Source organism: Rhinoderma darwinii, chromosome 1, assembly GCF_050947455.1.
Source record: "Rhinoderma darwinii isolate aRhiDar2 chromosome 1, aRhiDar2.hap1, whole genome shotgun sequence".
Lineage (NCBI taxonomy): Eukaryota > Metazoa > Chordata > Amphibia > Anura > Rhinodermatidae > Rhinoderma > Rhinoderma darwinii.
In genome coordinates, this window is record NC_134687.1 from 170,240,758 (window position 1) to 170,264,682 (window position 23,925).

At 41.3% G+C, this 23,925-nt stretch overlaps 1 protein-coding gene across 1 annotated transcript in view; it reads right to left on the reverse strand.

Moving 5' to 3' along the window:
- The window catches only part of SEC24D (SEC24 homolog D, COPII component), a 153,457-nt gene extending 129,967 nt beyond the window's left edge, over positions 1–23,490 (reverse strand). The window contains exon 1 of the mRNA XM_075860586.1: positions 23,363–23,490. The gene's annotated coding sequence lies outside the window, so the exon portion shown is untranslated. The remainder of the gene's footprint in view (positions 1–23,362) is intronic.
- Positions 23,491–23,925: the final 435 nt, after the last annotated feature.

The window sequence follows — 23,925 nt, forward strand, 5'->3', positions numbered from 1 at the left end:
TTGTGGGGTGAAATGGGCAAAAAAAACAGCGATTACACCATTTTTTGGGGGGTTTTGTTTTTACGGCTTCCATCAGGCAGTAAAAAATACATATTCACATTATTCTACATATTCTGAGAGCCATAACTTTTTTATTTTTCCATCAATTTAGAGGTGTGAGGGCTTAAATTTTGTGGGGCGAGCTGTAGTTTTCACCGATACCATTTTGGGGTACATGCAATATTTTGATCACTTTTTATTCCTTTTTTTTGGAGAGCTAAGGTGACCAAAAAACAGCAATTTGCAACTTTTGTGTGTATATATATATATATATATATATATATATATATATATTTTTTTTACGTTGTATTGCTTGCATGATATACTGCAATACTAATGTATTGCAGTATATCGTGATTCTGACGGTCTCCAATGATGGCAGACCTGGGGGCCTTTACTAGGCCCCCAGGCTGCCATAACAGCCACTATAAATGGCCGAATGTGCCACGGGGGGGACGCAACAGCGTGTTTGAGGGGGCGCAGCCCTGATTCTAACAATTGAAATGCCACGGTTGCATTTGACCGCGACACTAAAGGTGTTAAACGGGCGGAATCAAAGTGATCTTTGGTTCCGTCCATTGCAGTGAGGTGTCGGCTGTATAACACAGTCGTCACCCACTGTGTATGGAGCGAGCTCAGCCCGTAAGCCCACTCCATACTTCCCCTTAACGGCTGCCGCGTACCAGTACGTGGCATGTCGTTAAGGGGTTAACCCCTTCCCGCTCCAGCCACTTGACCTTCCTGATAGAGCCTAATTTTTTTAATCTGACGTGTCACTTTATGTGGTAATAACTTTGGAATGCTTTTACCTATCCAAGCGATTCTGGGAATATTTTCTCGTGGCACATTGGACTTTATGTTACTGGTAAAATTTGGTTAATACATTCAGTGTTTAATTGTGAAAAACACCAAAATTTTGCGAAAAAATTGCAAAAAAAATTTTGCTTTTTTTTATTTTTATTTAAATGCATCTCCTTGTAAGACAAATAGTTATACCGCACAAAATAGTTGGTCATTATTTCCCATATGTCTACTTTAGATTAGCATAGTTTTTTTGAACATCCTTTTATTTTTCTAGGATGTTACAAATTTCTCCCATTTTCAAGAAAATTTCAAAAGGCCTTTTTTTACAGGGAACAGTAAAAACTGCACCCCTCAGCGTATTCAAAACAGCATTTAGAAAGTTTCTTAACCCTTTAGGGGTTTCACACAAATGAAAGCAAAATGTACAAATTTCATTTCTTTTGCAGAAGTTAATTTGTAATCCTTTTTTTCTGTAACACAGAAGGTTTTACTGGAGTAACGTAACTCAATGTGTATTGCCCTGATTCTGCAATTTTTAGAAATATCCCACATGTGGTCTTAGTGTGCTAATGGACTGAAGCACCGAACTCAGAAGCAATGGAGAATCGATTTTGGGGCCTTCTTTTTAATAGATTATATTTAAGGCACCATGTCAGGTTTGAAGAGGTGTTGTGATGCCAAAACAAAGGAAATACCCCAAAAAAGACGCAATTTTAGAAACTACACCCCACAAAGAATTAATCTAGGTGTGTAGTGAGAATTTTGACCCCCACAGGTGTTTCATAGATTTTATTTGGATTTTATTAGAATTAAAAAATATATATTTTTTCAAATAAGTTGTCGTTTTAAAAAATGTCCACATGGAATAAAGAAATAAAAACACCCCAACATTTGTAAAGTAACTTTTCCAGAGTACGGACATATCCCATTTGTGGTCATAAACTCCTGTTTGGGCACATGGCAAGGCTCAGAAAGGGAAGGAGTGCCATTTGGTTTTTGGAGCGCAGATTTTGGTGGATTGGTTTCTCGGCACCATGTCACATTTGCAGAGCTCCTAAGGTACCAGTATAGTGGAAACTACCCAAAAGTGACTCCATTTAGGAAACTGCACCCCATGAGGAATTCATCTAGGGGTGTAGTGAGCATTTTGACCCCACAGGTGTTTCATAGATTTTATTAGAATTGGGCAGTGAAAATAAAAAATATATTCTTTTTTTCCAATAAGACGTAGCTTTAGTGCAAAATTTTTCATTTTCCCAACAAATAAAGGAGAAAAAGCACCCCAAGATTTGTAAAGTAGTTTCTCCCGAGTACCGCAGTACCCCATATGTGGTCATAAACTGCTGTTTGGGCACACAGTAGGGCTCAGAAGTGAAGGAGTGCCAATTGGCTTTTGGAGTGCAGATTTGCTGGATTGGTTTCTGGGCGCTATGTTGAATTTACATAGCCCCTGTAGGACCACAACAGTGGAAACCCCCCAGAAATGACCTCATTTTGGAAACTATACCCCTCAAGGTATTCACCTAGGGGTGTAGTGAGCATGTTAACCCCGCAGGTGTTTTCCAGAAATTAGTGTACACTCTATGTTGCAGAGTGAAAATGTCAATTTTTCCATAGATATGCCAATATATGGTGCCCACCATGAAAGGACAGCCATCTAATTATTATGCTGTGATTCCCGGTTTTAGAAACACCCAGCATGGGGCCCTAATCTTTTGCCTGGACATTCAACAGGGCTCAAGAGTGAAAGAGTACCATGCAAAATGGAGGCCTAATTTGGCAACTTACCAAGTATTGGTTCACAATTGCAGGGCTCTGATGTAAAATAATAAGAGAAACCCCTGAGTATTGACACCATTTTGGAAACGACACCCTTCAAGGCATTTATTAAGGGGTGTAGTTAGCATTTTCACCCCACAAGTCTTTTCCATAAATGAATGCGCTGTGGATGGTGCAAAGTAAAAATTGCAATTTTTCCCTAGATATGCCATTTTAGTGGCAAATATTACGTACCCAGCTTGTGCCACTGGAGACACACACCCCAAAAATTGTTAAAAGAGTTCTCCCAGGTATGGCGAGGCAGATATGTTGAAGTATATCAGAGAAACCCTAGCACTCAGTAGAAAAGTTGGACGTACAAAAATATTTATTTTTTTTTTTTTTAAAAAGCGCTAGTGTTTCTCTGATATACTTAATTGTAGGATATCCAACCCAAATCCTCACAGCACTTGAACATTCCATTTGAGGAGAACAGACATTGGCTCCAGCCAGGTCGCGATGTCTATTCACACACCTGAAACTTTGGTAAAGTTTGTGTGGGACTTAATCGCTGCACAGCTTGATCGAGCGAGATCCCGCTATGAAGGACAGCAGTAGCGTGATCTCGCGAGATCACGCTGTGCAGCGATTAAGTCCCACACAAACTTTACCGAAGTGTCGGGATTGTGAATAGACATCACATCCTGGCTGGAGGCAATGTCTATTCATTGTCAAGACACTTCAGTAAAGTTAATGTGGGTGTATGTGACAGCACGATCTCGCTAGATCACGCTTTGCTGAGTACAAGTGGACATGAAGGGAGAGAAGTGTATGACGTTGATTGGTCAGCGTCATACACTCCTCTTTACAATGCCCACTTGGTCAAAAGTTAAAAAACGCCCAGTTGGGCATTAAGAAAGTAATTAGCAAAAATCTAAAATTGCTCATAACTTCCTCAAAAATGATTGTTTTTCTAAATAAAAAACAGTGTTGTTATCTACATTACAGCGCCGATCACATTATGTAGGAGATAGGGCACTTATAATGTGGTGACCGAGCCTCTTTAACCCCTTTAGGACACAGCCTGTTTTGGCCTTGTGGACACAGATGATTTTTTCAAATCTGACATGTGTCACTTTATGTGGTAATAACTCCGGAACGCTTTTACCTATCCAAGCGATTCTGAGATTGTTTTCTCGTGACATATTGTACTTTAGGTTAGTGAAAAAATGTGGTCGATAAATTCAATATTTATTTGTGAAAAACTTCAAATTTTAGCAAAAATTTGCATTTAAATGTATTTGCTTGTAAAACAGATAGTAATACCACACAAAATAGTTACTAGTTAACATCCCCATATGTCTACTTTATGTTTGCATCATTTTTTTTCACTTACTTTTATTTTTCTAGGACGTTACGAGGCTTAGAACTATAGCAGCAATTTCTCATATTTTCAATAAAATTTCAATAGGCCATTTTTTCACAGACCAGTTCAGTTCTGAAGTGGCTTTGAGGGCCTTATATATTAGAAAGTCCCCATAAATCACCCCATTTTGAAAACTGCACCCCTCAAGGTATTCAAAACCACATTCAGAAAGTATTTTAACCCTTTAGGCGTTTCACAGGAATTAAGGCAAGGTAGAGGTGAAATTTACAAATTTCATTTTTTTTTGCCAAAATTCATTTGTAATAAAAAAAAATCTGTAACACAGAAGGTTTTACCAGAGAAACGCAACTCAATCTTTATTGCCCAGATTCTGCAGATTTTAGAAATATCCAACATGTGGCCCTAGTGTCCTAATGGACTGAAACACAGGCCGCAGAAGCAAAGGAGCACCTAGAGGATTTTGGGGCCTCCTTTTTTTAGGAATATATTTTTGGCACCATGTCAGGTTTGAGGAGGTCTTGTGGTACCTAAACAGTCGAAACCCCCAAAAAGTGACCCCATTTTGAAAACTACACCCCTCAAGGCATTTTTCTAGGCGTATACTTAGCATTTTGACCCCACAGTTTTTTTGCAGAATTTAGTGGAATTAGTCTGTGAAGATGAAAATCACCTATTTTTCTGTGGAAACATAGAATTTTTCCATTTTTACAAGGAATAAAGGAGAAAAAGCCGCCCAACATCTGTAAAGCAATTTCTCCCGATTACGGCAATACCCCATATGTTGTCGTAAACTGATGTTTGGACCCACAGCAGGGCTCAGGAGGGAACGAGGGCCTTTTGGATTTTGGAGTGCAGATTTTGCTGGATTGGTTTTCAGTGCCGTGTCGTGTTTGCAGCGCCCCGGAGGGACCAAAACAGTGGAAACCCCCCAAAAGTGACCCTATTTTGGAATCTACACCCCTCAAGGAATTTTTCTAGGGGTATAGTGAGAATTTTGGCCCCTCAGGATCTTTTTTAGAGCTAAGGTGACCAAAAAACAGCGATTTTGGCGCTCTAAATTCTTTATTTATTATAGCGTTCACCGTGCGCAATAAATTAAGTTTTCATTTATTTTGCCGGTCGGTATGATTACGCCGATACCATATGTGTATAGTTTTTTTTACGTTTTGCAGCGTTTGCACAATAAAATGACGTTTCTATAAAATAATTTATTTTCTGGGACACGCTATTCTGAGCCGTAACTTGGTACCATTTTGGGGTAAATGCAACTTTTTGATCACTTTTTATTCTATATCTTGGGAGGGGTGGTGACCAAAAAATAGCGATGCTGACAGTTTTCCGTTTATTTTGTTTGCGGCGTTCACCGTGCGGAAAAATTAACATTATAGTTTCATAGTTTGGGTCGTTACGAACACGGTGATACCAAATATGTGTACTTTTTTTTAACGGTTTCATTTTTTCCCTATAATAAATGACTTATTATAGGAAAACAAAAACTTATTTTTACCCTTTTCTAAAACATTTTTTTACTTTTTACACTTTATATTTTTGTTTATTAACTTTTCTTTTACTTTTTACACTTTCTTTTTTTACCTGCAGCTTTGATCGCTGCTAGAATACATTACACTACCTAGGTAGTGTAATGTATTCCAACTGTCAGTGTGACGTCACAGTCACTCTGACAGTTGGTCTACGAGGATCAGCAGAGGCTGATCCTCATAGGCTGACATACATGGCAGACCTGGGGGCCGTTGTCTGGCCCCCGGGTGCCATCACAAGCATCAGAAGCCCCCACGATTGCATGGGGGCTGCTGATGCGCTACAAACCCGCTACATGCGGAGATCGCAATCGAGCCCCGCATGTAACGGGTTAATTGCCGAAATCAGCGGCGATGAGCCGCTGATCGGCAACACTGGAGTGTCAGCTGTCGGGGACAGCTGATCTCCAAGTTCCCGATGCACACTGTCGCCGACAGTGTGCTATCAGGAACGACACAGTGACTTCCTGTCACTCTGACAGGAAGCCTATCAAGACCAGCCGAAGGTTGGTCCTCATGGGCTACCGTCCATGGCAGACCCGGAAGCCATTGTTTGGCTTCCGTTTGCCATAGTAACTATCGGCAAACCCTGCGATTTCGGACCGGGGTCTGCCGATATGTTAGAAACCCCCAAAATTCGGCGATTGCACCCGATCGCCGAATTTAAGAGGTCAATTAGCCGAAATCAGCGGCAAAGGAACGCTGGCCGGCAAGAGGGGAGTGTCAGCTGTCGGTGACAGCTGACCTCCCGGTTCCCCGTGCACACTGTCGCCGACACTGTGCACCGGGAAATACTCAGTAACTATACGTCCTCGTGCGGGAAGTAACCTCCCGCAACGACGGACAGTTACGTCCTGGTGCGGGTAGGGGTTAAGCTCATCTTCGATGTAATTTTTTTAAGGTTTATTGAACTTTGTTTATCTATATATTTTTCGCATTTGGGGACCTTTACTGCTGATTTAAATTTTTATATAATTATGTATTTGAATACCTATAGACAAACGGGTTTACTAAGGAAGCCCCCTTCTTTTGCTAACATCCTTTTTTGCTGCAAGGGTTAAACAGCATTAAAATCCATCTCCTGTGGGTGATAGCGCTAGCTCTGCTTCTGTACCCATGTCATCATTGTGTACTTATTCAGCACTGTGCGGGAACTACCTGCTGCCTGTGTCCTACATGTACAACTCGGTGCAGGAAGGACTTAAATCTGTCCATACACATATAGGATTAATCTAATGTGTACGTGGAATCTCAGGGAAAAGGAGAATCGGACAGTTTGAATTTCAACATGACCGGTCCTTTGATCTGCCGGGAGATAAGCAGCAGCCAGTGTCTGGCAGCAACTTTTCTTCATCTCATTCAATAAAATGTATGCCTGGCTTTTTATGAGGCAGACAGGGAAGATAAAATTTAGATAACAGCTGTCCTATATGTATGGGTAGCTTATCTTTTCTTTAATTATCTTGAGTTACAGCCTGTATTCTGCTGAATGTTATTAGAAAAATTGAACAAACTACTGCCAGTCTCATCTATAAGAGCTTATTCTCACAATGTAGGTTGTCACAGTTTTGTTTTTCTTCACCAATTTTTGCAAAATTGCAGTAGAAAATTTGACATAACCACAACGTGTGATTAACCTTTAACAGTTTTGCAACGTGAAACAGTTCTTTTTTTCTACAACAGATTACTGTGTTGTAAAGGTTCACGGAATGCAAATCACCATAGGAAGCTCTAGGATTTCAGCTCTCAAGCCATCAGAATTGTAAATGCAGCACTGGACAAGTGTAAGATAAATAATGCAGAGTAAGTAACAAATTTTTCGAATGAAGATTAATTGTACATAGAAACTGTAAATGGTGTTCAAATCTGGACATTCGCTTTAAAGTGTAGATCCTGCTTATAGGCAAACTAATAATATATTAGGGAACTTCAGAATACGCAATTCTCTATACAAACGCTTTGTATTAGTTAAAAATTAAAAAACAAATTCCCTACCACTGTCACTGTGAATTTGTCTATGAAGCTCAGGCTACAGACCATTCTAAATCACCAATAACTTGTCGTCTGTCTAGTTGTTTGAAATTTTTTTGAGCCATTATATGGCCACTATTACAGTTCACGGAGGGTTGTCAACAACATTTCTACCTCATTTAACAGTAGACAAAGAAAATAAGGTCAGCTCTGAAAGTATGAAATGTCAGTCTCAATAAATTCCCTCTTAACCCCTTAGTGGCCAGCCTATTTTAGGCCTTAATGACCAAGCTACAGTATTTTTTTATTTTTATTTTTTCGTTTTTCTATAGTCGCATTCAAATAGCTATAACTTTTTTATTTTACCGTCGACATAGCTGTATGAGGACTTGTTTTTTTCAGGAGTAGTTGTACTTTTTAATGGCACCATTTTGGAGTACATATCATTTTGTGATTAACTTTTATTAACTTTTTGGGGGGGGGGGGGAATAGTAAAACCCCCAGAAATTCTGCCATTTTTCTATGCGTTTGAAATTCACACCGTTCACTGTGCGAAGTAAATAACACGTTAAATTTATTCTATGGGTCAGTACGATTACGATGCTAACACATATGTAGAGGTTTTTTTATGTTTTACGACTTTTGCACAATGAAAACTCTTTTGAACTAAAATGATTTGTTTTTGCATCGCCTCTTTCCAAAAGTTGTAATTTTTTTATTTTTCCATCAATGTAGTGATATGAGGGCTTGTTTTTTGCGGGACGAGACATAGTTTTGATTGGTACTGTTTTGGGGTGCATGGAACTTATTGATTAACTTTTATTATGACTTATTTGGGGGGCAATGGAAAAAAAACTAGCAATTTCACCATAGTTTTTTTGCGTTTTTTCTTTTTTACGGTGTTCACCTTAAATTACATATCTTTAATTACATATTAAATTTATTGTTTGAGTCATTACGGTCACAGCAATACCATATATGTGTACTTGTATTTATTTTTTACACTTTTACTAAATAAATGGATTTATTTTTTTACTGCCATTTTTATTTCACATTTATTACTTATTTATTTAGTCCCACTAGGGGACTTTACTATGCGATGTTTACATCGCTGCTATATTGCTTTGGTATACGTAGTATACCAAAGCATTATTGCCTGTCAGTGTAAATCTGGCATGCAATCTATTAGGCTGTGCCTCTGGGCAGACCTGGGGGCTTTTATCAGGCCCCCTGCTGCCATGACACCCCACCGGAGGCTCCCGATTGCATTTGCGGGCCGCCGATGGGTGACAGAGGGAGCTCCCTCCCTCTGTAAACAAGTTAAATACTGTGGTCGCTATTGACCGCGGCATTTATCGGGTTAAATGGCTGCAATCTAAGTAAACTTCGATCGCTTCCGTTGGAGCAGGAGCCTGGCTGTCATCAGACAGCCGAGCCCCGGCTCCAGCCTGCACTGTGCAGCACTTAGACTGGGCCGCCGTGAAAAGGCGACGGCCTAGCCTAAGGCCCCTTAGTGACCGCTGTGAAAAGGCGTATTGGTGGTCGCTAAGGGGTTAAGTTATTTTTAGTATAACTAGGTGTTATTTTTTAGCTAATCATTGGAGTTCTACCTTAGGACATAAAAGAAACCGAATCTGAATCTGTGATAACAAAGATTTTAGAGGGGTTTTTCGGGAAACATAAAAAAAAGTGGGTTGTCCAAAAGTGAAAAACCCCAATAATAGCTTGACGTATTGGTAAGAATGAGCTCTAAAAGGGTGTGGCCGCTTTATGTATTTGTAAAGGTAAGAACACCTTTCATGGTATTAGGAAGTGTTGACAGCCAAGTAAAATACTGCATATATTATATAATTACAACACTAAAAATACCTGACATGTTTCCAAACCCCTGAGGGAAGCAAGTTTTCTGCTTTCACCTCCTGTGAAATGTTTGATGACAATGTAATGAAAGAGATGTTAAAATCTCAGAGTGTGGAAGAGACAATACTTACACAACAAAGACCATGAAAGCGTTAACCACAATAATTTTATCTACATATTCTAATACATGCTTTATTATTTCAAAGTTCAATTTTTAATCAAACATTGTTCTGTCAACTAGAGCTGGGCTGGACAGCTCCCGATTGCCCTGGTGACTAGGTTTTGCTCCCTACACTTTTTCTTTAAGAGCTTTATTTATATTTTTATTAAATAACACATATACAAATAGTAGGTGCTCAGTAGTAAATAGCAAGCAGTAACTGAGAAAAACAAATAAAAACACTTTTGCAACCACAGATGGAGCACTGTAAATCCTTGTTAACCCCTTAAGGACACAGCCTGTTTTGGCCTTAAAGAGAACCTTTCACCTCCCGATACATGTGAAGCTGAGTGCAGCATGTAATGGGGAGGGCTGCACAAACCCTGGGGCACTTTACATTTTTTTCTACCTCCCTCCGTAATTACATATCGGTGCCGTTATATTTGGTGCCCGATATTTAAATAACCCCCTGAACAGTCAACGGGGCGTGTACTGGCAAGGGGGCATGTTACTATGGCTGTGACACTGTCCAATCAGATATGGACAGTGCCACAGAAAGAGCGAGGAGGGTGTGCGCACACGCTCTCACGCTCACTCTTCAGCTTTCAAGATTATTCTACTGCCGAACTGTCAAGGGGGCGTGTCACTGCTACGGACAGTGTAAGAACTGTGGAGAGGAGAGCGCGCTCTCATCTCTTCAGCTCTTGCGAGAGATCAGTCTTGTATTGTCTGCTTCACTGGCAAGGGGGTGTATCTCTGCTACGGACAGTGTAAGCGCTCCCCAGCTATTACACTGTCCATAGCAGTGACACGCCCCCTTGCCAATTCGGCAGACAAAGTACAAGACTGATCTCTCACAAGAGCTGAAGAGAGGAGAGCGCGCATGCGTCCGTAGCAGTGACACGCACCCTTGCCAGTTCGGGTGAAAAGACTACAATCGCACACACTCTCTCTCCTCGCTCTTGCTGTGGCACTGTCCATATCTGTTTGGACAGTGTCACAGCCATAGTAACACGCCCTCTTGCCAGTACACGCCCCGTTGACTGTTCAGGGGGTTATTTAAATATCGGGCGCCAAATATAATGGCACCGATATCTAAATAACGGAGGGAGGTAGAATTTTTTTTTTTTAAAGTGCCCCAGGGTTTGTGCAGCCCTCCCCATTACATGCTGCACTCAGCTGCACATGTACGGGGAGGTGAAAGGTTCTCTTGAAGGACACAGCCAATTTTTTTCAAATCTGACATGTGTCACTTTATGTGGTAATATCATTGGAATGCTTTTATGTATCCAGGTTATTCTGAGATTGTTTTCTCATGACAAATTGTACTTTATGTTAGTGGTAAAATTTGGTCGATATATTCAGTGTTTATTTGTGAAAAACACCAAAATTCAGAGAAAATGTGCAAAAATTTGAATTTTTCTACATTTAAATGTATTTGCTTGTAAAACAGATAGTAATACCACACAAAATAGTTACTAGTTAACATTTGCCATATGTCTACTTTATCTTGGCAATGTTTTTTGAATGTCCTTTTATTTTTCTAGGACGTTACAAGGCTTATTACTTTAGCAGCAATTTCTCAAATTTTAAAGAAAATTTCAAATGGCTATTTTTTCAGAGACCAGTTCAGTTCTGAAGTGGCTTTGAGGGCCTTATATTTTAGAAAGTCCCCATAAATCACCCCATTTTAAAAACTGCACACCTCACTCAAAGTATTCAAAACAGCAGTCAGAAAGTTTCTTAACCCCTTAGGCGTTTCAAAGAAATTAAAGCAATGTAGAGGTGAAATGTACAATTTTCATTTTTTTTGACAAAATTTATTTGTAATACATGTTTTTCTGTAATACAGAAGAAACGCAACTCAATATTTATTTCCCAAATTCTGCAGTGTACTAATCGACTGAAGCAGAGGCCTCAGATGCAAAGAAGCACATAGTGGATTTTGGGGCCTCCTTTTTTTTTTTAGAATATATTTTAGACACCATGTCAGGTTTGAAGAGGTCTTGTGGTGCCAAAACAGTAGAAACCCCTGAAAAGTGACCCCATTTTGGAAACTACACCCCTCAAGAAATTTATCTAGGGGTATAGTAGCACTTTGACCTCACAGGTTTTTTGCTAAATTTATTGGAATTAGTCTGTAAAAATGAAAATTTAAAAATTTACATTTTTACAAGGAATAAAAGGAGAAAAAATACCCCAACATTTGTAAAGCAATTTCTCCCAATTACAGAAATACCCCATATGTGGTAATAAACTGCTGTATGGACCCATGGCAGGGCTCACAAGCGAAGGAGCGCCATTTGGATTTTGAAGCGCAAATTTTGCTGGAATGGTTTTCAGTGCCATGTCGTGTTTGCAACGACTGGAGGGACCAAAACAGTGGACACCCCCAAAAGTGAACCCATTTTTAAAACTACACACCTCAAGAAATTTATCTTGGGGTATAGTTAGGATTTTGACCCCACAGATTGCTTGCAGAATTTATTGAAATTAGGCCGTGAAATGGAAAGTTTGGAAAAAATTTAGATTTAGCTCAGATTTTTTAATTTTCATGCTACGCTGCTTCTGTAACTGCTATTCACTACTATGGGAGTTACGGAAACAGCGTAGCTATGCGAACTATGCTGTTTCCGTAACTCATCCATGTATTGCAGTGTATTGTACCAGCGATCTAATTAGCTGGATCAGGTCCCCTAGGGGAACTAATAAAATGTGTAAAAAAGTAAATAAAAATTAGATACATTTTCAGGAGTGTAAAAAAAATTGAAAGTTTAAAAAAAAACAGCCTTTTCCCATTTTTCCCCAAGCACAATGTAAAAATAAAAAGATAATAAAAAAATTGGTATTGTTGCGTCCGTAAAAGTCAGAAACTATTACAATATAGCATTATTTGACTCTCACAGTGAACGGTGTAAAAAAAAAAAACATTTAAAACCCCTGAGTCGTTGTCTTTTGGTCACCATCGCGCTAAAAAGAATGAAATAAAAAGTAATAAAAAAATCGTATGTACCAAAAAAATGGTGCTAATCAAAACTACAGCTCGTCCCACAAAAACTAAGCCCTCACACCACTCAAATGATGGAAAAATATAAGTTATGGCTTTCAGAATGTGGTGAAACTGACCAAATTATTTTTTTTAACCAATAGTTTTTTCTTTGTAAAAGAAGTAAAATATGAAATTTTTTCCTATTTTCTGTTGTCGAAGACCTGGGTGCATCTTATAGTCCGAAAAATAATCCCATAATCCTACTTGTAGGGTTTAACTAGATTTAAATCGGGAAGCCCAGTATCTTGCAAAAAAAACCAACAAATAATATTTGCAAGACAATCTGGAATCCTGCAAGAGTGGGGGAATGAAGGATGAGCATGAAAGCACAGGATGTATTGGTACCCGTAGTAGAGATGAGATAATGACATGTCCAAGTGCTCTCTGAATGAGGGCCTGTGGACCTGTGATTACGACCAGGGCTGGCATCAGCACCCGGTGACTCCGAGCAAGAGCCGGGGTCCACTGCCCGTGGTGCTTTACGCTGCTTGTTCATATAGCGGTGGGCACGGCGGCGTACTGTCTCACCGGAGGACAGGAGGATCTTTTGGTGGGTTAAGCCACCGAACTGCATCAGTAAGCTTTGCGTGATGCGATTACGTTACTGTGCCGGGTCACAGAAGACATAGACAGGAGTGACAGGACCCATCAGTTCGTCGTGAGAGCGGGTAAGGTGAGTTTTTTTATGTTTTTTTTTTATTGGCGCAAAGGGGGCCCAACTTCTATATGGGGGCCTAACATCTATATGGGGGAAAAAATGTTTGGGAGGATTCCTCCAGCTCACCTTATCGCATATGTGGACTTGCGCGCGGGTCCTCGTGTCGGCACACGTATGGGATACAAAGGAAGACAAAGAAATGGATCCAGCGCTGTGTCCTTGGAGTCTTTTAAAATAGGAAACTATTTCCAAGTTTTATTGTATAATGAAAAATAAAAACAATAGCATTGCAGGTAGATATTCTCAAATGAATGGTGGATTTATGGCAGTGTGAGCGGTGCCTACGCGTTTCTGACGCTTGCAGCGTCCTTAGAACAGAAGCCATGACTAAGGACGCTGCAAGCGTCAGATACGCGTAGGCACCGCTCAGACTGCCATAAATCCACCATTCATTTGAGAATATCTACCTGCAATGCTATTGTTTTTATTTTTCATTATACAATAAAACTTGGAAATAGTTTCCTATTTTAAAAGACTCCAAGGACACAGCGCTGGATCCATTTCTTTGTCTTCCTTTGTATCTATATGGGGGCATAAAGTTGGCCTAACTTTTATATGGGGGCACAAACTGGGGACCCCACTTTTATATGGGGGCATAAATGGGGCCTAACTTTTATATGGAGGAACAAATTGGGGCCTATCTTCTATATGGGGGCACAAACTGGGGGTTTAACTTCTATATGGGGCATAAACAAGGCCTAGCTTCTATATGGGGGCAAAAACTGGGGTCCCAACTTCTATATGGGAGCTTAAAGGGGGCCAAACTTCTATATGGGGCACAAACTGGGGGCCTAACTTCTATATGGGGGCATATATAAGGCCTAACTTCTATATGGGGGCACAAACTGGGGGCCTAAATTCCATATGGGGGAATAAACAAGGCTTAACCTCTATATGAGGGAATAAACTGTGGGCCTAAATTCTATATGGGAGCATAAAGGGGGGCTAACTTCTTTATGGGGGCATAAACTGGTGTCCCAACTTGTATATCGGGGCATAAAGTGGGCCTAACTTCTATATGGAGGCACAAACTGGGGCCTAACTTGTATATTGGGGCATAAACGTGGCCTAAATTCCATATGGGGGCACAAACTGACGTTTTCTGCAGATATACTGTAAGTGAGTTCTCCCACAAAGGGGCCCACTAAGTCTCTTTCGCCCAAGGGCCCACATAAACCTGGAGCCGACCCTGGTTATGACACAGTTTTAAACTGAACATTACTGTTGGGTTATAACATATTTCTGTCCAGTCGTATTTTGTTTCAACTGTTTTATTGAATTTTTTTTAAAGAAACAAGCTAGTACTGCTGTAAACTGACAAGCCAAGATGAGAGAAATAGCCAAGTAATATATCTGATCAGTATCAAACGCCTACTAACAGTATTCAGACTTGATTCCAGTTACATGAACAAAATATGCAATTTAGCAAAGCAATGGAAAGAAAAGAAGAACATTAAGACAGGTTATGTCCAACAGTTTAGAGCACTGGGGACAGTCAACCATCAATGGGTTGTCAAATCCAGCATAAAGAAAAAAGCAAAATGACAACACAAACAAAATTCAACAGACACGATAAAGGTAACAGGAAAGGGAATGAAAAGGACGGAGAGAGAAAGAAAAGCTTAGCGAGGTGGGGGAGTGATAGAAGAAGCACTCTGGTCTCGCACTCTTTCAAGTCTAGGAGCTAAGTTCAAGCCAGTGGGAGTCCCAGGGTTCCCACACAAGGTCAAACAGGTCAATCAAATTATTTAGAGAGTCTATTAAATGTTCAAGGATACGTATTTCCCGTATTCTAGTGAGTAAATTAATCTTGGACTGAGGAAGTGAGAGTTTCCGACAGCGGGCTACTAGGGCTTTTGTTGCCGTGAGAAAATGCTGGAACAGCCTCGCAGATGTTCTTTCCTTTCCGCTAGGGAAAGATTCAGTATAAAGTGTAAGGAATTAAGGGAAGCTAAACAGCATTGACAGGTCCTCCTATAACAGTGAGGGAGCCAGCGTGGGGTTAATCAAGCCCTCTGAGCTTAGATGGGTCCACACTGCTCTGCTCCTGATACATAATAGTGATGCACCTCTTCCTGCCTCTAATCTGCTGTATGAACTGTACTGTGTGTGGACTCGCCCACTGCCCGATGTCACCAGGATCTGGACCCACCCACTGCTGATGTCACCATTCTGATGCTGCACTTACATGCTCTGTGCTGCAGGGAGACATCAGAAAATATGTCTCCTTCTTTCCTAGATTCCCAGCCCCAGCGCTGATGTAATGAATCTACACCAGTCACAGCCAGTCAACAGTCCCCTGAGGTGAGAATAAGTAGGCAGGGAGTAAAGGAGGCAGTGTCAGCAGCAGGATAGAGGCTTGAGAAAGGTTTGGTTGGACTGAAACGCTGCATTGGTGGGTGAATAAATTTCCCTGTTTTCCTGGATGTGCTGCCTTGTTTCTTGTATGTGGATCTTAGCCAATGGGCTTTGGATCAACTCTCACTGAGGCCTGAACCCGGTATTTTTATTATCTTTTCTCTGATGCTGTGATATTCTTCCCTTTTTTAGCAGCAGGATAGAATCTGCTGGACATTGGGAGTTTGGTACTGTCTTTCCTGACTCTTAGGGTATGTTCACACACACTAATTACGGACGTTATTCGGGCGTTTTTGCCCCGAATTACGTCAGAAAAATGCGGCTTGAAAGCGTTGACAAACATCTGCCCATTGAAAGCAATGGGCTGACGTTTGTCTGTTCACACGAGGCGTATATTTACGCGCCGCTGTCAAATGACGGCGCGTAAATAGACGCCCGCGTCAAAGAAGTGACCTGTCACTTCTTGGGGCGTAATTGGAGCCGTTATTCATTGACTCCAATGAAAAGCAGCGCCAATTACATCCGTAATTGACACGGCGTTCAAGCGCCTGCACATGCCGTTACGGCTGAAATTACGGGGATGTTTTCTCCTGAAAACATCCCCGTAATTTCAGCCGTTACGGACGCTGCAGTGTGAACATACCCTTAGGGTATGTGCACACGGTAGCAGGCTTTTACGTCTGAGATGACAGACTGTTTTCAGGAGAAAACAGCTGCCTCGTTTGAGACGTAAATGCTGCTCCTCGCAATTTGCGAGGCTTCTCTGACAGCCGTAAATTTTGAGCTGTGCTTCATTGACTTCAATGAAGAACGGCTCAAATTACGTCGGAAAGAAGTGTCCTGCACTTCTTTTGACGAGGCTGTATTTTTACGCGTCGTCGTTTGACAGCTGTCAAACGACGACGCGTAAATGACAGGTTGTCTGCACAGTACGTCGGCAAACCCATTACAATGAATGGGCAGATGTTTGCCGACATATAGTAGCCTTAGGGTATGTTCACACGACAGCGTCCGTAACGGCTGAAATTACGGGGATGTTTTCAGGAGAAAACATCCCCGTAATTTCAGCCGTAACGGCATGTGCAGGCGCTTGAATGCCGCGTCCATTACGGACGTAATTGGCGCTGCTTTTCATTGGAGTCAATGAATAACGGCTCCAATTATGCCCCAAGAAGTGACAGGTCACTTCTTTGACGTGGGCATCTATTTACGCGCCGTCTTTTGATGCTTTCAATGGGCAGATGTTTGTCAACGCTATCAAGGCGCATTTTTCGGATGAAATTCGGGGCAAAAACGCCCGCATTACGTCCGTAATTAGTGTGTGTGAACATACCCTTATTTTCAGACGTAAAACGAGGCATAATACGCCTCGTTTACGTCTGAAAATAGGTAGTGTGAACCCAGCCTTAAGTTTCCATGTCATTAGTGCAGTATAGATGCATAACCAATCCTATGTAAAAGAAGAAGAGTGCAGGGCTGCCTGATGCTCCGTGGCAGTTTCATTAGCAGCAGCCCAGCATGCTTGCTTGAAGATGTTGCTTTCTGTCTTCCTGGGAGTTGTTTCCAGCTTCAACTACCCTAACTGTTTATGGATATTCAGATCAGGAGAAGCAGGTGCAGGTGAACTTTGGGCTGTATATTGTCACCACTGCATTTTGGAGCAGATGCATGTTACACTTTTGAGGTGATATAGTTATTCGTTTTTAGCTCTTTAGTGCCCTCTTCTCCAGCATGGCTCGAGAGCAGTGATGCTAGCATGTATGGAACAAGACCGCTGAGGTCAGTGATTGGATGCAGCGGTCGCTTAGAGGATCTGTCACCAGTTTAGAACTTCTCTATCTCCTCCCTAATCTATTAGGCATTTTTTCTAAATGCCCAACTAAGCGGTTTTTTTTCTATTCACCAAGTGGGCGTTGTATACAAAAATGTATGATGCTGACCAATCAGCGTCATACACTTCTCTTTATTCCAGCCCAGCTTGATTCACAGCACAGAGTGATCTCGTGAGATCACGCTGTGACGTCACTTCATCCCTGAAGACTAAACAGACATCGCCTCCAGCGGTGCTAGGACGTTTATCCGAATCTGCACGTCTGGAGGTGATGTCTGTTCAGTCTTCCATCGCTCCAGTGAAGGACCTCAGGAATGAAGTAACGTCACAGCGTGATCTCGCGAGATCATGCTGTGCTGTCGATCAAGCTGGGCTTGAATGAAGAGAAGTGTATGACACTGATTGGTCAGCGTTACACACTTTTCTATACAACGCCCCTTGGTGAATAGGAAAAAAACGCTCAGTTGGGCATTTAGAAAAATGAAAAAAATCTAAATTTTCATATAGTCATTTTTATAATAATAAACGTTTAAAAAAAACAAAAAAAACAGTAGTTATCTACATCAAAGCGCCTATTAGATTAGGTAGGAGATGGGCAAGTTATAAACTGGTGACAGAGCCTCTTTAAATGTACGGCATATCATCACTGCACGACAAGTAAACAGAGACTGCCGGGGACCACCAGAGCATCGGCGATAGAGCAGCGGTGTTAATACAGGTGAGTAACCTATTTTTTTATGGTTTTTTTTATATTTTCTGCAGGTAGATTCATTTGTAAAACTTTCGAACAACCCCTTTAAGGCCACGTTAACACGGCAGTATTTTGGTCAGTATTTTGCTTCAGTATTTTTAAGGCAAAACCAGGAGTAGGGCTAGGCGATAATGACCTAAATAAAAATCACATTAAGTGAACATGTAACCTCGATTACGAATAATGCACGATTAGTAAGACCACATCCCGTTTTTACATGCCATGCCCCCAATTTACATGCTAAGCCCATAATCGCATGCCACGCCATTGAATTAATATGTTCCCCTGCTTTATACTACGGTATATAATATACCCCCTGGCCCACAAAGTAAAATTTCTCCCATAGTGGCCCCCACACAGTATAATGTCCCATAGTACCCACCACACAGTATAATGCCCCCATAGATGCCCCCACACAGTATAATGCCCCCACGAAATATAATGGCCGCGTCATGCCTACTAAAACATAAGACATTTTGTGTGTGTGAAGGAAGCACGAACGCAGTGAGAAGTTTGTGTGGAGTGACATATAACTGTGTGGGAGTTACGGAAACAGCAGAAAGATGGACCCTACTGATCTAACATTTATTACCTATCCTGTGCATAGGTGATAGATATTTTCTTTTACGTTCAAATACCCCTTTAAAAGCTATGTAAACCTTTGATACACATTTGTATTTTTTTTAAAAAAGCAACAACAAAAAAAACACTTTGTGTGTTTGGTGCAACTTTCAAATTCGTTTTTATTAAAAATTATTTTTACTTTTTGAGATTTTTTTTAATAAAAACTAATTTGAAGGTTGCACCAAACACACTGACAGACATTTTTATTAAAAAAATAAATAACTTTCGAAGGTGTACATAGCCTTTAAACGATATTCCATCATATAGCCACACGACATCCGCATTGTAAACACGTCTGTATTGTTTATGCAGTTTTACAAGCCGATTTCTTTACTCAATCAAAATGGGCAAAATCTACAAAATATCTTAAGGAAATCCTCCAAACATCCTAAATTTTGCACCATTTTTTTCTTCAATGTGTGAATGGGATATTGAATTTTCTTAATTGTGAGGGATTTTTGGGAAATTGTCACCACCAAAAAACCATTACCTATTGACTTCAGAAGAAAACAACTCAAAGATGGATGGATAGACAGATAGATGATAGATTAGATAGATAGAGTTTTGTTTTTTTTTCGGATTTGTTGCATTACAACCTGGAATTTCAAGTGTAATTTTATGTAATAGCCTAACAATTTGGACTGCTTTGTCAGGTCATGTTCACACGCTTAACAAAAAAACGGCTGTAAAATACGGAGCTGTTTTCAAGGGAAAACAGCCTCTGATTTTCATCCGTTTTTTATGCATCAAGCGTTTATTTGATGCTTTTTTTATGACCGATTTTGGAGTTATTTTTCTATTGAGAAAATTAAAATGGCTCCAAAAACAGCTCAAGTGACATGCACTTCGTTTTACGGGGCGTTTATTTACGCAACGTTTTTAAAAACAGCTGCGTAAAAAAAGCCCCGTTGAAATCAATGGGCAGATGTTTGGAGGCGTTCAGCTCCTGTATTTTCAGCCGTTTTCGGTATGTTCATACGCTTAACAAAAAACGGCTGAAAATATGGAGCTGTTTTCAAGGGATAACAGCCTCTGATTTTTAGCCATTTTTTAAGCAACTTGCGTTTTTAGCAGCGTTTTTTACGGCCGTTTTTGGAGCTGTTTTTCTATTGAGTCAATGAACGGCTCCAAAAACAGCTCAAGAAGTGACATGCACTTCTTTTTTACAGTGCGTTTTTTTACGCACCGTTTTTAAAAACGTCTGCGTAAAAAAACGCCCCATGGGAATGGAACGCCGTTTTTCCCATTGAAATCAATGGGCAGATGTTTGGAGGCGTTCAGCCCCCGTATTTTCAGATGTTTTTTCGAGAGTTTACAGCCCGAAAAATGGCTGAAAATAGGCCGTGTGCACATACCCTTAGGCCGGATTTACACGAGCGTGTGCGTTTTGCGCGTGCAAAAAACTCTGCGTTTTGCACGCGCAAAAGGCACTTAACAGCTCCGTGTGTCATCACCATATGATGCGTGGCTGCGTGATTTTCGCGCAACCGCCATCATTATGACACTCCGTTTTATGTTGGTAAACAGAAAAGCACGTGGTGCCTTTCTGTTTTCAATCCAACTTTTTACTGCTGTTGCGCGAATCACGCGCGTCCCACGGAAGTGCTTCCGTGTGCTGCGCATGATTTTCACGCACCTATTGACTTCAATGAGTGCGTGATGTGAAAAATACGCACAAATATCGGACATGTCGAGAGTTTTACGCAGCGGACACACGCTGTGTGAAAGTCACGGACAGTCTGCACGGCCCCATAGACTAACATAGGTCCGTGCGAGGCGCGTGAAAATCACGCGTGTTGCACGGACGTATTACACATTCGCCTAAATAAGCCCTTACAGTGGAGGGGGAAAAATAGCTTGTTTAAAAAAATAAAAATAAAAAATATTGAAAATTTGTGAGGGCATTTGTATTCACCCCCTTTGCTATCAAACCCCTAAGGCTGGGCCCCGAAATATGTGTGGTTTTGCTGCGAATCCAGGCAGAAAACACACTTTCACTGCAATGTGTGAACCCAGCCTAAAAATGGTCGGGTCAAACGAATTAACTCCAGAGTCACCTCATTAGTTGAATAAGGTCCCCCTGTGGGCAATCAAACTGTCACATGATCTGTCACATGATGTCACTATACAGACACCTGTTCTGATAGGATCCGGAGTCTACAACGCCATTAAGCAAGCAACATGAAGACCAAAGAGGTCCCCAAACAGGTCAGAGACAAAGTTGTGGAGAAGTATAGATCAGGGTTAAGTTATAAACAAAAGTATGCCAAACTATGAACATCCCAAGGAGCGCCACTAAATTCATTATAACAAAATGAAAATAATATGGCACAGCTACAGACTTGACAAGGATGCCCACCAAATATCACAGACTGGGCAAGGAGGGCATTAATCAGAGATTCTACAAAGACACCACCGATAACACTGAAGGAGCTCCAAATATCCACAGCGGAGACGGCCGTATCTGTCCAGAGGACCACTATAAGATGTAGACTCCACAGAGTCAGGATTTCTGGAAGAGCGGCCAGAAAAAAGCCAAGGTTTAAAGAAAAACTTAAAAAAGCTCATTTTGAGTTTGTCCAACAGCACGCGGCAGACGCCTCAAACACATGGAAGAAGGTTATAAGGGTATGTTCACACGCACTGTTTTCAGACGTCATTTGGGCGTTTTACGCCTCAAATTACGCCTGAAAAAACGGCTCCATTACGCCTACAAACATCTGCCCATTGCTTTCAATGGGTTTTACGGTGTTCTGTTCCCACGAGGTATAATTTTACGCATCGCTGACAAAATACGGAGCGTAAAAAGACGCCTGCGAAAAAGAAGTGCATGAAACTTCTTGGGACGTTTTCGGAGCCGTTTTTTATTGACTCCATTGAAAAACAGCTTCAATAACATCCGTAAAATACGCCGCGAAAAACGTGAGTTGCTACAAAAACGTCTGAAAATCAGGAGCTGTTTTCGCCTGAAAACAGCTCCGTATTTTCAGACGTTTTTGGTTACTGTGTGTGAACATACCCTAAGACTAATTGAACTTTTTGGCCATGATGGGAAACGCTATGTGTGGAGCAAACCCAACACTTTCCATTACCCCAAGAAGACCATTCCCGCAGTGCAGCATGGTGGGGGCAGAATCCAGCTGTGGGGATGATTTTCATCGGCAGGGACTGGAAAACTGGTCAGGATAGAAGGAAAGATGGATGGCAGGAAATACAGGGCAATTCTTGAGGAAAACCTGTTTCAGGCAGCATTCACACGAGACGGAAATGTTGCAGATTTTTCAGAGCATAACCACATTGTTTCCGCAGCATAATCTGTGTAAGGGCATGTGCACACGCAGTGTTTTCAGCCGTTTTTCGGGCCGTAAACGTCCTGAAAAACGGCTGAAAAATTGGAAGCAGAACACCTCCAAACATCTGCCCATTGATTTCAATGGGAAATACATCGTTCTGCTCCTACCGGGAGTTTTTTACGCCCCCGTTTTTCAAAACGGCCGCGAAAAGTAAGTGCATGTCACTTCTTCAGCCGTTTTTGGACCCGTTTTTCATAGACTCTATAGAAAAACAGCTCCAAAAACGGCCGTTAAAAATGCTGCGAAAAACACGAGTTTGATGAAAAAAACAGCTGAAAATCAGGAGCTGTTTTCCTTTGTATTTTCAGACGTTTTTTATTTTGTGTGTGCACATACCCTTACATGACTAATTTGCTGAGGATTTCAACACAACCCATTTAAATTAAAGGAGTTGGAGCAGTTTTGCCGAGAAGAATGTGGAAAAATCCGAGTGTCCAGATGTGCTAAGCGAATACAGAAATACCCCAAGTGACTTGTACCTGTAATTGTAGCAAACGGTGGATCCGCAATGTATTGACTTTCAGGGGGTAAAAACTTATACAGATTAAAGTTCTGTTTTTTTGTGTTAATTATTGTTTGTGTCACAGAAAAATATATTTTGCAAATTTAAAGTGGTAGGTGGTGGACATGTCGTGTATATCCAATGGTACAAACAGGAGAAACATCAAGGGGGGGGGGGGTGAATTATAATGCAGTGCACTGTAGATAGATTAGATAGATAGATAGATAGATAGTGACAAGGACTTCACAGACAGTGTAATGTCACGTGTTTTATTTGTGTACTTCTTTTTCTTTATAAAGTTATCACAACTTCGGTAACTTAGTTAGTCAGTAGTAACACCTCAGACACATAACAGCGCGCCTCCATATGTTCATCGTCCATAGACACATCCAGTGACAAGTGGCCACACACAGGACAGCTCATCACACGTGAGTCGTGACACAGGCTTCTATCGCTACATTATCACGATACGATCTGTGACTTTACCTCTGCTCCCCTATGACCCATCTATAGCGTTATACCCAATCACACAGAAGCACTTCCATCCCATTCTGACACGTCTGTCCTGATACACTGGGAAACCGAAGACGACTCATGTAACACCCCATGGCTCCTATGTAAGCCTAACTTAGTTGAGTGTGTCGCCGGTGAGTAGTTACCTGTCCTGGCAGTGACGTCCCCGCTTGTAGCACGGTTCTAGCTGTGGGGAACTTGCAGCGGAGCCGGCAGCGCAGGGAGGAGGGGAGCGAGCTCTGCCACGTCAGATAGCACAGCTGGAGCGGCCGCGCGCCCCCGTCTATGCTCGCCGCCTGACTGGAACGCGCAGCCATGTTGTGCTCCATTCCTCAGCCTGCTCGGGAGCGCGCACCACGTCACCTTTGGAGGATTGTTACGGAGCGGTGTCGTGGCGGAGGAAACCTCGTCCAGCATGCAGAAGGCCATGTTCGCAATGCGTGCACGGCAATTTTCAGCTGCCACTTTTTAGTGGGGGAAAAAATGGACCTTCCAACAGTTACTTAAATGTAAATGAAAGTTGTCAGACCATTCACACCTTGGCTGCATTCACAAGATTTTTATTTATTTTTATTTATTTTATTTTTAAATGCCAGTAAAACGTGATATTGTAATAAAAAAAATCCACATGTGACTACAGTCTTTGGGTATATTCAGACGCTGCAGTTAAGATGCGGTTAAAACCACATCCAAAAAGACACGTGTTTTT